Source organism: Geotrypetes seraphini, chromosome 13, assembly GCF_902459505.1.
Source record: "Geotrypetes seraphini chromosome 13, aGeoSer1.1, whole genome shotgun sequence".
Classification (NCBI taxonomy): domain Eukaryota; kingdom Metazoa; phylum Chordata; class Amphibia; order Gymnophiona; family Dermophiidae; genus Geotrypetes; species Geotrypetes seraphini.
Window position 1 is genome coordinate 71,241,573 of NC_047096.1, and position 13,303 is coordinate 71,254,875.

Below are 13,303 nucleotides of genomic sequence, written 5' to 3' on the forward strand. Positions count from 1 at the left end.
TGATGTGAAAATTGCAATGATGAATCAGGATCAAGTATGTGTGGTTAATATCACGTTCATATCATATGCTGAGGGTATCTCAGTGGTAGGGTATGACATCTTAAGGGTAAAATTAGTTAGCAACACTGGAGCACTGGTCTTGACCTAGGGGCCGCCGCCTGATGGACCATTGGTCTGACCCAGCAGCGGCAATTCTTATGTAATTATGAATTGCCAATAAATATGACTCTGCTATGGATAAAACATAAAACCATTCTTCCAAGATTGCATCATCTATAAACTGCCTTTCTGTGGCTAGCTTTGTGGTAAATTGCCTGCTCTGTTTGTGGTGCTAGTGTTTAATCAGTAAGAACTGTAGCCTGCAGAGTGGCAGTTGCAGCTCTGGCTGTCTTAATAAACCGTGGATATTGTTTTGTTTCCATGTATGGATTTAAATAGAATTGGGACGGAGAAAGGACTACTGTACTAGGAAAAGGGCTGGAAATTTAGGCAAAAAGAGTGGTGGTTGGGGGAAAGAACTGATGATGGTGTAGGTCTAAGGAGGCAACTGCTTAAACTGGCTGGACCAGTTCGTTTATACTGCCCCAATCCATAAACACACATGCATACAAAAAGACTTCTCCCAATCATAGGACAAAATATTATCAGGCCGAAAAAAACATGTGAGAAGGAAGTAAAGGAGTATTTACAGAAACCTTCCAGCCCACACAGCGCGGAAGGCTAGGGCAAGCTGCCATTAACCCTTCCGCTCCGGGCAGGCTAGGCACTAAAATGTCTGGGGTGTTGAGGACCTTTCTAATGTTTTGGATTAAGCCTGGCAGGATTTGAGTTATGCATTTTCTGTATCGGCAGTTTATCTACGCCCCTCGCCCCCGTTTTCCAGTCTGTTTGCCGCATGTCCGGGCCCGGTAGTCTTCTCGTTTTCACTGCCTCTGGTGCACGCACGCGCGCCACCCACTCGGCATTACGACGATGACATCCCCAGCATCCAGGCACGTGGGTGGGCTCATAGGCTGCGACCCATGGTTGCCTTTATGCGCATGCGCTGTTCGCCCATGGCTTTGCAGTCTTTGCGGAAGTAGCAGCTTTTCCCGTAAATGCATCCCCGGGCGCCCCTCCTTCTCCCCGTAGGCCAAGGCTTAGAACCAATCAAAAGAAAGCGACGGCCGTCTTCGCCGGGAGGTGGAGTCTGTTTGGGGCAGTTGGTGGAAGGGAAGTGGGGCGGGGTTTGAGGGCTCGCGCCGTGGATTCCTTGCAGGCAGTAGCGGGAGCCAAGGTGCGAGTGAGCTGGGAACGGAGCTGGCTGGAGAGTAGCCGGTCCAGAGTAGAAGCAGTCGGTAAGGAGCGAACCGGCCGCACTTGGGAGAGTTTTTAGTTTGTGTCATCTTCCCTTCGCCGTTGGGGGGGCTGAAGGGAGGGGCGACATTCCGCAAGCTGTCTCGGTGAGGGGCGTGTCCTGCTCTTTGCCGTCGTTGTGCTCTCACTGTCCGGCCGGTACTGGTTCTAGTTCCGATTCGGATTCGCCCACGGTTTAGTGTTTAGGTCCGACGGTTTAGTGTTTGCCTGGCGCAAGGTACACCCGGCGCTTGTAAGGCTTTAGGAGGCTGCGCACCTCCGAGTTCTGTGGGTTAAAAACTTACGCCGGTCCTTCTTTTCTAGTCCTGTTTTTAAACCTTCCCCCCCTTCCGTCTGCAAATTCTCTTTAACGTCTAGAATGCAGATCATGTTGTGGGGAATAAACGTCTTGACGTGATCAACACCAGACCCGGGGGGGAAGGGGAAAACGAAACTGGGGTATGAATCTTTCGAGGTTGTTGGGGGTTCCATAATTTCCCCTCGGCCATAAATACACCTGCTTGTCTTATAGGAATTGAAGCATAAGGATTACCTATTTTTGTTCACTTTTGCCCCCTGTTGTGAAAGATGACAATGCTAAGCAATATAGGTGAATCTTATAAACATACCAGTGGTTGCTTGAAGTGGAAAGAGGGATGGCACCGTGTTCATTGTTATTAGAAGGTGCTTAACAAAACTATGGACTTTCTACCCCTGGAATATTTTGCAATTCCCTTTTCTTTATCTTATTATAAAGTCATGCTGTAGTAATTTGGTCCTGAAAAGTTGTCCCTTATTAAAGTGTTTACTTGAGTTTTGTGCTGTCTGATCTTATGTCTATGTAAATTGATTCTTGTCTGACTTGTTTTTACAATATTGCATTCACAGACATAAACCAAAGTGTAGTTATGTGAATTTTCAGTATCAGAATACTGCACTAAAGACTTTCTTTTTAACGTCCTCATGATATAAACTTTTAAAAATAGTCCATGGGTGTAAGACTTCCTAAGTTTAACCCTTTTGTTTCAAAATATCATTTTAAGATCTGGGTTTATAATGTAATATTAGCCATAAAATTACTACCTTGTCATGAATCACATTTTCTAGCATTTCTATATTTTTCTTATTCTCCATCAGGTCAGGATAAGGGTTTAGTTCATGAAAGTTAGTAATTTTACTAGAATTGTATTTATTAAACTTTTTTAATGTAGTCAAGTGGGTTAATAAGGCAACCACACTATCATAAAGAGAAAGATTGGATCTGACTTTGCAGAAAATGCAGAACACACTATTTTTTTTTTCTCTTGGCTCAAAAGCATTCTGGGCTATTGCAAGACAAAGGGGCTTGCATGAAAGTCAAATGTTGAATCTGGGGATGGTGCTCTATCCCTTGTTTGAAAGGTTCTTGTTTTCATTACATACAAATGCCAAGACAATTTTTTTTTATATATTTCCAATTTGAAAGAATTGGTTCTGCTTAAAAATTTCAAACAAACAAAAAAGGTTAATTTGATAGTATTTATTTTTTGGAGCCTTTAAACATTTCTTACTACACAGTTTTTTTTCTGAATTAAAGGCCTGGTTCTAATTTAATAAATGGACTTTATTTCCACTGGGTTTATGGAATATATACAAATATAAAAAAGGGGTTGAACATAAGAACGATTGCCATCACCGGATCAGACTTTGGTCCATCAAGTCCAGCGATCCGCTCACATGGAGGCCCTGCCAGGTGTACACCTGGCGTAAATTAAGTCACCCATACCCCTCTATGCCTCTCATAAGGAGATGTGCATCTAGTTTGCTTTTAAATCCTAGAACGGTGGATTCTGCAATAACCTCCTCTGGGAGAGCATTCCAGGTGTCCACCACTCGTTGCGTGAAGCAGAACTTCCTGATATTTGTCCTGGACTTGTCCCCCCTTAGCTTCAGTCCATATCCTCTTGTCTGTGTCACATTGGACATTGTAAATAATTGTTTTTCCTGCTCTATTTTGTCGATTCCTTTTATTATTTTGAAAGTCTCAATCATATCCCCTCGCAGTCTCCTCAAGGGAGAACAATCCCAGTCTCTTAAGTTGTTCCTCGTATTCCAAGTTCTCCATATCTTTTACTAGCTTCGTTGCTCGTTTCTGCACCCTCTCCAGCAGTTTTATATCCTTCCTTAGGTTGGGAGACCATTGTTGGATACAGTATTCCAAGTGTAGTCTGACCATCGCTCTATATAGCGGCATCTATATAGCGCTCTGCTCGTGATTCCCTTCTTTATCATGCCTAACATTCTATTCGCTTTCATTGGCGCTGCCGTGCATTGTGTAGTTTCCAAGTTTATTTATAATGTAATCTAATCTTCAGTCTTATATACCGGATCATTCCCCTAGGGGATTCGACCCAGTTAACAAACGTTAAGTTAATAATACATTAGTGTTAAAGTGATGAAATTACAAAAGTAGTAAATATTAACATTCATCAATCGATTAGAGAGATTTCCTAGGAGGCAACCTTTTTCAACTATCCATTAAAAATTTCTTAAACAGATACGTTTTCAAACTTTTTCTAAAACGGATCATTCCAGACTTTCACCATAGTATATGTCAAAGAATGTGAGAAATTACCCAAAGTTAGAATCCCTCTAACAGTTAGAAATTTTAATTTAAATTTTTGTAAATTCCTAGTAGACTGAAGACAATGCGAGTTAAAAGCAAGAAGAAACAATGGGGGAAAATACCATATAAACTCTTAAAAACAACATTAGCACACGTGAACTGAACTCTCCAATACATCGGAAGCCAATGTAATGCCCTCAACAATGGTGTAACATGGTAAAATTTATTTTTACTAAAAATCAGTTTGGCAGCCGTGTTCTGAATAAGCTGTAATCTCTTCATATTACATTTGCTTAAACCGATATAAAGAGAATTAACATAGTCCAGATATGCTAAAATTATAGCCTGGACTAAAATAACAAAGTGATTCTGATTAAAAAAATCTGCGAACTCTCCTTAGCATCCATAAACTCAGAAAACACTTTTTAGATATGTTATTAATTTGATTAGTCAATGATAAGGCTGAATCTAAAACAACTCCAAGAATTCTAGATGAAAATTCAATTTTTAAAGAATGACCATCTTACAGATGAAGGTAAATTATTTCGGGTAGGACCAAACCATAATAGTTTGGTTTTAGTGTGTCTGACCGGTTTACAATGCTAAAAGTATTAAAATATGCAGAATTAAACCTGCTTTAAAGTACTTTGCTAAGTGTTTGGTTTGGGCTTCCCAGAATGAGGGAAAGGATGCAACCACTTGGAAACAGGAAGAGTCAGTTCTAGAGTGCAGATCCCACTCTGTTGCTAACAGCTGCCCACCCATTTATTTATTTCTGTCCGTCTAAGTCCAACAACTTCACATTGCCAAGTGAGTTGGTGTTTTCAGGCATGCAGCATTCTGATATGTCTCTAATTTGAACCTGTTTGTGGAATGTAATTTTATTTAGAAAAAAATTGTTTATACTGCCTTTGGAAACTATCATGGAAGTGAACAAATACAAAAAATGATGGAGTGCATAACACATTACAACAGTTGGTCACATATGGTCATAACAGGAGGGGGTGGGTGAGAATAGCATGACAATAAAAATCCATTATATGCTGACAGTATTGGGAAGCAAAACAAGGGCCAGACATGGACAGTTCATAAAGTCATGTATCCAAGATGGTCTTAATGAGTCAGTCTAAGGCAGGGGTGTCCAACCTGCGGCCCTGTGAAGTATTTTGTGTGGCCCCGGTTGAGGGTGATGCAGTGTTTTCCTCTGCTGCCCCCGGGCGTTTACCGCCTTGCCGGCTCCCTCCTCTGTCTTGCTGCAGCATTTGTGCGTTTGTGCAGCCCCAGAAACATTTTTTTCAGCCAATGCGGCCCAGGGAAGCCAAAAGGTTGGACACCCCTGGTCTAAGGGATAATATTAGGAGATTCTTGATGGAAAAGCCACCACTATAAAACATAATATAACATTAAAATTTACCTTTTGGCTCAGTGTGGTTTACAAAAGAATAAGCTGAACAATAACACAAATCAACAATTCTAATACATATAAATCTACAAAAACTTAAGAGTACAAATAAGTTTGGATTTTTTTATATATATATAAAGTTTTATATAGCTTGACTCCAAATTATTTAAATGATCAATTTTTGTTTGCTCCATCAGGTCTTTTTTTCACAATTCTTCATTTTTTGATTTTCCATCTGTAAAGGGCTGTTCACATTGAAGATTTGTCAAGAGATGAATTTCTTATCAGGCTACTCACTGGGATTTGGAGTTTCGTCCGCTGGTTTTAATTTCCAAATCTCATAGGCATTTTAGGAAGTTACTGAACACTTAAATACCGGTAATACTGTTGTAGTCTCCTCAGGGAGCCGGTGCAATTTCTGATAGTAAGAAGTCACATGATTGATTTTCTCAAGTTAAAAATCAATTGCACTGCTGTATTTTGAATAACCCCCTTCATTCTGTAAGTGCTAGTTAGATGCTAGGCAGTATTCTATAACTGATGCATGCAACTCACTTGGTGTGTATATGTTCCTGGAGCATGCTCAAGGCTCCCACTACGAACATTAGTTACAGAATGCTTTAAGTTTTATGTACTAAAGTGCTGCATTGGGAGTGCGCATTTATGCCTGCTATTGACATGGGATAAGCCAGTGTTCCTAAATGTAGATGCCAACTTATGCTAGTATTCTATAATAGAATCTGTGTGCCCACATGCTATTATAGAATTAGCATTCAGTGCAATGCATCTAGGTGCCTAACTTGTGGTGTCCAGTTAAAAAATTGCTCCCCTGGTGTTCTCCTCTAGATTAAAATTTAAAAGTACAGTACTATATCTAGAAGAAAGGATCTGTCTAGCCTAGCTTTGCCATTTTAAAGTTCAGGTTGCTCAGGCACTGCTGCCTTTGCCTGGAAGAATTGCTAGGCAGTGAGCCACAGCTGCCATTGATGGAGGAAAGGGGATATTGAAAGAACTGCCGTAAATTGCCAGGAAGAGGCCCGAGGGGCATAAAAAAAGGCTGGAGGTAGAAGGCTGAATCAACAAAGAAATGTGTTGCATGTTTCTACCCCTGCAGCGGAGGAAACCTGTATTGAGTTAAAGCGGGTTGATTTGTAATGATCAAGTATTGTGAAGGGTTTTGTTCTGTGTGGTATGTTTAACAATTAACCACTTAAGCTTGTAGGCGTTACACTTTTATTACATTGCTGTTATGTTGTTAGTATTTACAGTATTTTCAAGGTGAACGTTTGCTAGAATTTGCTGTGATAACATCTGAGGTTTCAGTTTCATTTCTCGCTGCCTGTCATACCTAATAAAAGGTTAGTCATGTAAAAAATTTAGGCCAGCCCATGAAATATTCAGTTGTTTCTTAAGAAATGTTCACATATCAATGTCAAATCTTCCAAAATATCCAACAGGGGCCCCTGTTTCGCAACAAGATGCTTCGTCAGGGATTTGAGCGATCACACACCCGCTTCCACTCCTTCCACAGGAGTGGAAGCGGGTGTGTGATCGCTCAGATCCCTGACGAAGCATCTTGTTGCGAAACAGGGGCCCCTGTTGGATATTTTGGAAGAATGTTTGATTGATAGCTTTTTTCCATAGAGCAGTTTTTCCTGCTTTCTTTACTCCAGGACCACACCTGAATATCAAAGTACTCAGATAAGTGACTTCTATTTTTGACAATTGCTGTTTGAAGAAAAGTAAAAAAATATATAAAACTATAAGAAAATATATAAAACTATAAGAAAATTAGAATAGAAGTTCACGCACTAATTGGGAGTTTTTCTGACCAAGGATGTGTCTGCTAGGATTAAATTCTGTTTAAAACTAGCCTGTCTATATGGGAAGCTTAAAGAGCCCCTATTAGACACTGAGGTCTTTTCTCCCTTTTTGTAAGGAAAGGTGATTCTCTTGTCCTGTATTTTGGAGGGTGCAATTTTTTGTGATTTATTTTGGGCATCCTTTTCTTGATTTTTTTGGATATTTTTGTTTTCTGATAATCGCATAAGAAAAAAAATACAGTAGAATCCTGATTAACTGGTACTTAAGCAACTGGCACACTCTCCCAGCTGGCTAAAAAAAAAAAAAAAATTGTTCTCCCTCCAGTCCCCGAAGCGGCAGCAGCCCTGAGCCGCAAACTCTCTCCCTCCAGTTCCGGCCAAAGTCCTGAGCCATGAATTTCCCCTCCCTCCCTCTAGTCTCGAAGCAGTGGCAGCAGCCCTGAGCCACAAACTACCTCCCTCCCTCCGCTCTGAAGCAGTGGCAGCGGTCCTGAACTGCGAACCTCCTCTCCTTCCAGCCCTGAAGCAGCAGTGGTCCTGAGCCGTGAAGCCTCTTCTTTCCTCCAGTTCCGCAGCAGAAGCAGTCTTGAGCCGTGAACCTACCCTTCCTCCCTCTAGCCCCAAAGCAGCAGCCGTGGCAGTGGTCCTGAGCTGTGAACTCCTCCACCCCTTCTTACTCAAAGTAGTTGTGCCAGCAGAGGCAGCGCTGAAAACAGACTGCTCGCGGCCAGCCCTGGCAGGGCCTTTCCTTGATGTGTCACTTTTGATGTGGCTTAGGAAAGGCCCTGCTGGGGCTGGCTGCGAGCAGCATGCTTACAGCGCTGCCTTTGCTGACCGGCTGCTGCTTCGGTAAGTGAAGGGGGTCCAGGAGGTCAGATCTTCAGATAGGGAGGGCAGACGGGGGTGGGTGGGGGCAGGTGGACCAGACGTGTTTGACAGACAGGGTCCTGCAGGTCCATCAGGGTGCAGAAGAGGGTAGATGGATGTTTGCTGACTCCATAAGTGGGAGAAGGGGGAAAAGAAAGTGACCCAGACCAGAGGGAGGGATAGATGCTAGACCTTCAAGTGGGGGTAGGTGGATGATAGAGAGAGGAAGAGAATGAGGTGGGGGGAGACAAAACTATTAGAGTAACTCAAGCAACCAGAAACTTCAGTTATCTGGCATCCACCAATCCTCATGTGTGCTGGATAACTGAGAGATAACTTTGTCATCCGCAAAGAGATGAAAACTAATCCCCCACGTATTGAGTAGTTTGGCCAGAGATATAAGATACAAATTAAAAAGAACTGGGGATAACAGATTTTAGAACTACTGAAAATGGTAAAGTCAAGGAAATAACCAGACTTTAAATCTTAAACTAATCCCATGGCCAGCTTGTTGCACTTAATTTAGCAAACTATTTCCTCAAATTTTTTTTGCTGTGTTGTATAAAAGTTAGCTTTTGGAATTGTATTAAACTTTGCCAAGTTAAAGTAGAAGATGATTTCCTGCACAGGGCACAGTCATACTGCATCTGTTCTAGGATGCTTCCTGTTTGTTTCATCTGAAGTGGAAAGATTTGCACACCAAGACAGTCCACGTCGGATCTAGTAATTTTAAGACACAGCTGGACTTCCCAAAGTGCCACTGTCGGTTGTTGCTTGGCTGTTTTGTTTTTGTTCTCTTTTTCATTTGGTATTTTTTTTTGTTTGTTTTCTAACATTTTAGATTTAAAGGTATGTATGTAGTGAAGGTTTACCTCGGTGTATCACAAACTGTGTGTCTCGGCGAGATTCCTGGTATGCCGTGAGATGCTGGTTGGTGGCTGACTGCTTACAGGATGTGCCTCTCATGGCAAGAAGCACATCCTGTAGGCAGTGCGTGGGTTCCTCTCTGCACCTCTCCTCCTCCAGCACCCCCCCCAGTGTAGTAATAGAAGGCTCAAGGCCCAGTCTGGAGGGCGTCCACACATGTGTGGACTTCGAAGTGATGATGTCACGCATGCATGTGATGTTATCACATTGACATCCACGCATTTCTGGATGCCCTCCAACTGCAGCCCCGAGTTTAGTGTTCCGTGTCTTCAAAAAGGTTTAGGGCATGTTAGGATAGCCACCTAGAGGGGCATAATCGAAAGGGATGTCTAAGTCCGTTTACGTCCACTTCGCAAGTCATCCAAAGTAAAAAAAAACAGCTTAAGACACATTTTTGAAAGAGACGTCCAACTTTTTTTTCGTTTCGAAAATCGTCTAATTATACGTCCTGCCGATCTGATCGTCCAAGCCACTAAATCGTCTATCTTTATACCACATTTTCGTCCAACTTTCTGTCCAAGTCCAAAACGCCTAGAACAAGCCCTGTTGGACGTGGGAGGGGTCTGTAAAGTGATGGACTGCACACCCAGACATGCCACCTAAATAGTGGGGTATCTTACAGGGCACTGCTGTGAACTTCACCAAAAGGGTGCCATGTCTTCTCCTCCCTACACCTACAGAGTTTCGATGTACTGCTTCTAGCCCTATTCATTCACCAGCAGCATTGCCTGTTTCCATACATAGGACGAAGTCTCCTCGATCCTGCTTGAGACCTGCTTCCAGACACCACTCTCGTCTTCGATCGAGGCCTTCCTTAGAGACATCCATCGAGGTGCAGGTCTTCTTCAAAGAGCAGCCTTCCTCGTCTAGGCCTCATTCCAGACCTTCCAGCTCTTCGAGGCCTCCAACTCCTCGATTGAGGTCACCGCTTCCAGACCCTGAGGAATCAGCTGTTTCCATTGCCTCCTCCAAGTCTCCATATTCTTTGGATTGCCACTTCTCCAGAGAGGCTTCGCCTTCGTTCTCCACTTGAGATGCCTCGAGGTCATCGAGACCCTCTCGAGGCAGGGCCTTGGCGGATCAGCTGTCTTTCTATTCCTTCCTTCGTCAGATGGCTGATGACCTGGAAATTAAATTAGATGCTGGTTCTAAATACTCTAAGGCAGGGGTGTCCAACCTTTTGGCTTCCCTGGGCCGCATTGGCCGAAAAAAATTTTCTGGGCCTGCACAAACGCACAAATGCTGCAGCAAGATGGAGGAGGGAGCCGGCAAGACGGTAAACACCTGGGGGCAGCAGATGAAAACACTACATATCCCTCGACTGGGGCTGCACAAAATACTTTACAGGGCCGCAGGTTGGACACCCCTGCTCTAAGGAGTCATTTGCCTCAACCTCCTGCAGAGCCACTTAAGCTCCCTCTTAACCGGCTTTTGTCTCAAACTTTCAAATGATTCCTGGAAACTCCTTATGCTATATCTGCTGTTCCAGGCAAGTTGGACTCGAGGTATAGAACTCTACATTGTAAAGGGTTTGAGAATTCAGTTATCTCACCAAACCCTCCTGGTGGAGTCCTCATTGAAAAGAATCCATCCTTCCAGGGTCTATGCTGCAGTTCCTCCTGGAAGAGAAGGTAAGACGATGGACAAGTTTGGACGTTGTCTTTATCAGAATGCTATGATGTCCTCCAAAGTCCTCAACTACAATTTTGTGTTCATTACTTATTTCAAGTTCCTCAATGATATTCTTCCAGGTTTTCTGAAGAACCTGGATCAACATAGGCATTTTGAATTCCAAGAAGTCACTTCTACTCTGTCACAACTCGGATTACATCTTCTCCAGTCATCTTATGATGCCTTTGAACTGTCTGCTAGGGCCACTGCTTTCTCTGTAGTGATATACCGCTTGGCCTGGCTTCGCACCATTGACATGGACCCTAATCTTCAGGATCGTCTAGCTAACATTCCTTGTGAGGGCAATGACCTCTTTGATGAATCCATAGAGGCTGCCACTAATAAATTGTCTGAACATGAAAAATCTTTTTGCTTCCATTGTCAGATCAAAGCCAAAACCAGCTCCTGCAAAATCTTCATGCCCTCCTCCAGTTTTCCAGAGGCGTTATAATCAAAGGGCTGCTCCTTACACTCGAGCACCTCCCAAGAAACCACAACAGCAGAAGCAACAGTTCCCTCCAAAAGTGGGTGGAAATAAGGGTACATCTTATGGAGCGAATACCCACCCACCCGTTGTGTTGTTTTAATTCCTCTGGTCACAACCTGACCAATGAAATCGTTCTTTACTGGGCAGGAGGGCTAGAGGAAAAGGTGACCAATCGTAAGCGCTTCTTGAAAACACACAAACTCCCCAAAATCAACGAACGAAGAAAGGGAGCCCGGCCAGAGCATCGCCCCCATCACTGACCAATTGAATCGTCCTTTTCCAGGGAGGAAGGTTAGGGGAAAAGGTGACCAATCCGAAGCGCTTCTTGAAAACGCAGAAAAAACAACAAAGAAAGCCCTGCCGGAGTGTTGCTGTACTTGAGTAACCGCTGTCACAGGGAGATTGTGGATGCTGGAAGATAGCTGCAGAGATCCCTCGGGCCTCCGCAAGCAATGAGAAAAGCAGCTGCCGAGGGTTGAAGGGCCCCTCCTTTGTAGTTGGGAGAAATGGTAGAAATTGTCAGGCTTTAGGAGAGAGAGTTCAACATGACGCATTCAGATTCCAAGGACAGATTGGAAATAAAAACTGTTACATCGCCATGTGTTGATGGAAAGTACAAAATAAAAAAAGGATTATCCCTTTTAAGTAGAGAGGTATCTGACGTTGTTTAACGTACCCCGACTTCCACAGCAGAAGGAAAATGGTGATGGTTATACATGTCCTTGGAAAAAGTATTGCTTGTTTGATAATGTTTTTGAGCAGAGAACGTCTAAAAAAATAATCCCGTACGTAACGGTACTAATGAATACTCTAGCAAAACCGATTTAAAAGTTCCCAGCCAGCACAAACTTACAAGTGCAAAGCCTGGCAAGGAGTATGGGGTTGGGTACAGAGCCTGGCAGGGAGAATTTGGTTCAGAATGTTTTTTTCTTGTTTTCCGCCTCTAAATCTAGGGTGCATCTTATGGAGCGAAAAATACGGTAGTTCTCCCCTTTTATTGGGGTTGTTCCGCACAAATAGCATGCATATAATTTGCATGCTATTGTGCTTATCACCCTGTAAATTAAAATAGCTCCCAATACGGTATTTATTACCATGTTGTCAGAGCATTGTGCATCCTGCCCTAAGAGGCAAGAGGAGGAGGAAGTGACCCGATGATCAGCAGTTTACTTTCTCTTTCTGTTACATGATCTCTAAGGGGGAGAACCAGCTCCAGGAGTACAATGAAGAAGGTGATGGAGAAATGTGAATATGTCATTGGGGAGGGTGAGGGGATGGACAAAGGTGAGTGTGCAATGGGGGAAGTTGGAACTTGAGGGAAACAAAAGGAAATTTTGGGGAGGAAGTGATGGCAACTTAAACAGAGAGCTCCATGCTGGCCTGCTCTTAAAATAAATATTTCCAGTGTTTGGATTGTATTAATCGCGGCACTTCTTTAAGATATTTTTCACTTTTGCTGCTGAAATGTCCTCTGACCCGGGTGTCTGCAATGGAGTTCCTTTGGCCTGGTCCATGGAGTGTTTGGGTTTGTTGGGTGGGTGGGGAAAGGGAGAATATTTTGTTTTTTATTTTTGATTTTCCTGACTGTTTTATTTGGCTTTGGGATTTGTTAGGTTTGCTTGGTGAAGTGTATATTGTTTATTTTTTCCTTTGTTTGCTTTTGTTAAATTGAAAATAAAACTTTTTTTTTTTTTTAAAAAGGAAATTTTGGGCTTTAGGATGGGGAAATTCTGTGCAAAATTTCTACAAATGGCAAAGAATAATAATTAAAAAAAAAAAATTGCTCAGAACCTCCCTGGGGGGGAGGGGGGGTGTTCCCAGCTACCTCCTTCAGCCATACTTGTTGGGGGGGATGCACAGGCAGCAATTCACACATTGCACATGGCTGACCCAGAAGCCTTCCCTCTGACATCAGCTCGGAGAGAAGGTTTCCGGGTCAGCTATGTGCAGCGTGTGAACTACTGCCTGTGCATCCCTCCCAACAAGTATGGCTGAAGGAGGTAGCTGGGAACCCCCCCCCCCCCCCTGGCTGACCTGGAAGGCTTTCCTCTGATGGGAAGGAAGGAGGGATCCCCATCGGCTTCGGCAGCGGGCAGGCAGGCAATATCCTCAGTGGCGGCCAGTGCTGCGTACCCCCAACATGCATACCCCCAAGGGTACCATGTGTTGAGAAACACTGATCTAGA

General features: G+C 43.3%; 1 protein-coding gene across 2 annotated transcripts in view; it reads left to right on the plus strand.

Annotated features, from left to right (window-relative positions):
• Positions 1 to 1,151: 1,151 nt before the first annotated feature.
• MAP3K14 (mitogen-activated protein kinase kinase kinase 14) overlaps positions 1,152 to 13,303 on the plus strand; it is a 93,844-nt gene continuing 81,692 nt past the window's right edge. Inside the window, exon 1 of one of the 2 annotated variants that reach the window (XM_033919124.1) lies at positions 1,152 to 1,337. The gene's annotated coding sequence lies outside the window, so the exon portion shown is untranslated. Of the gene's footprint in view, positions 1,338 to 1,487; positions 2,020 to 13,303 lie in introns of those variants that run through there. The other variant, XM_033919125.1, reaches the window with a different exon arrangement.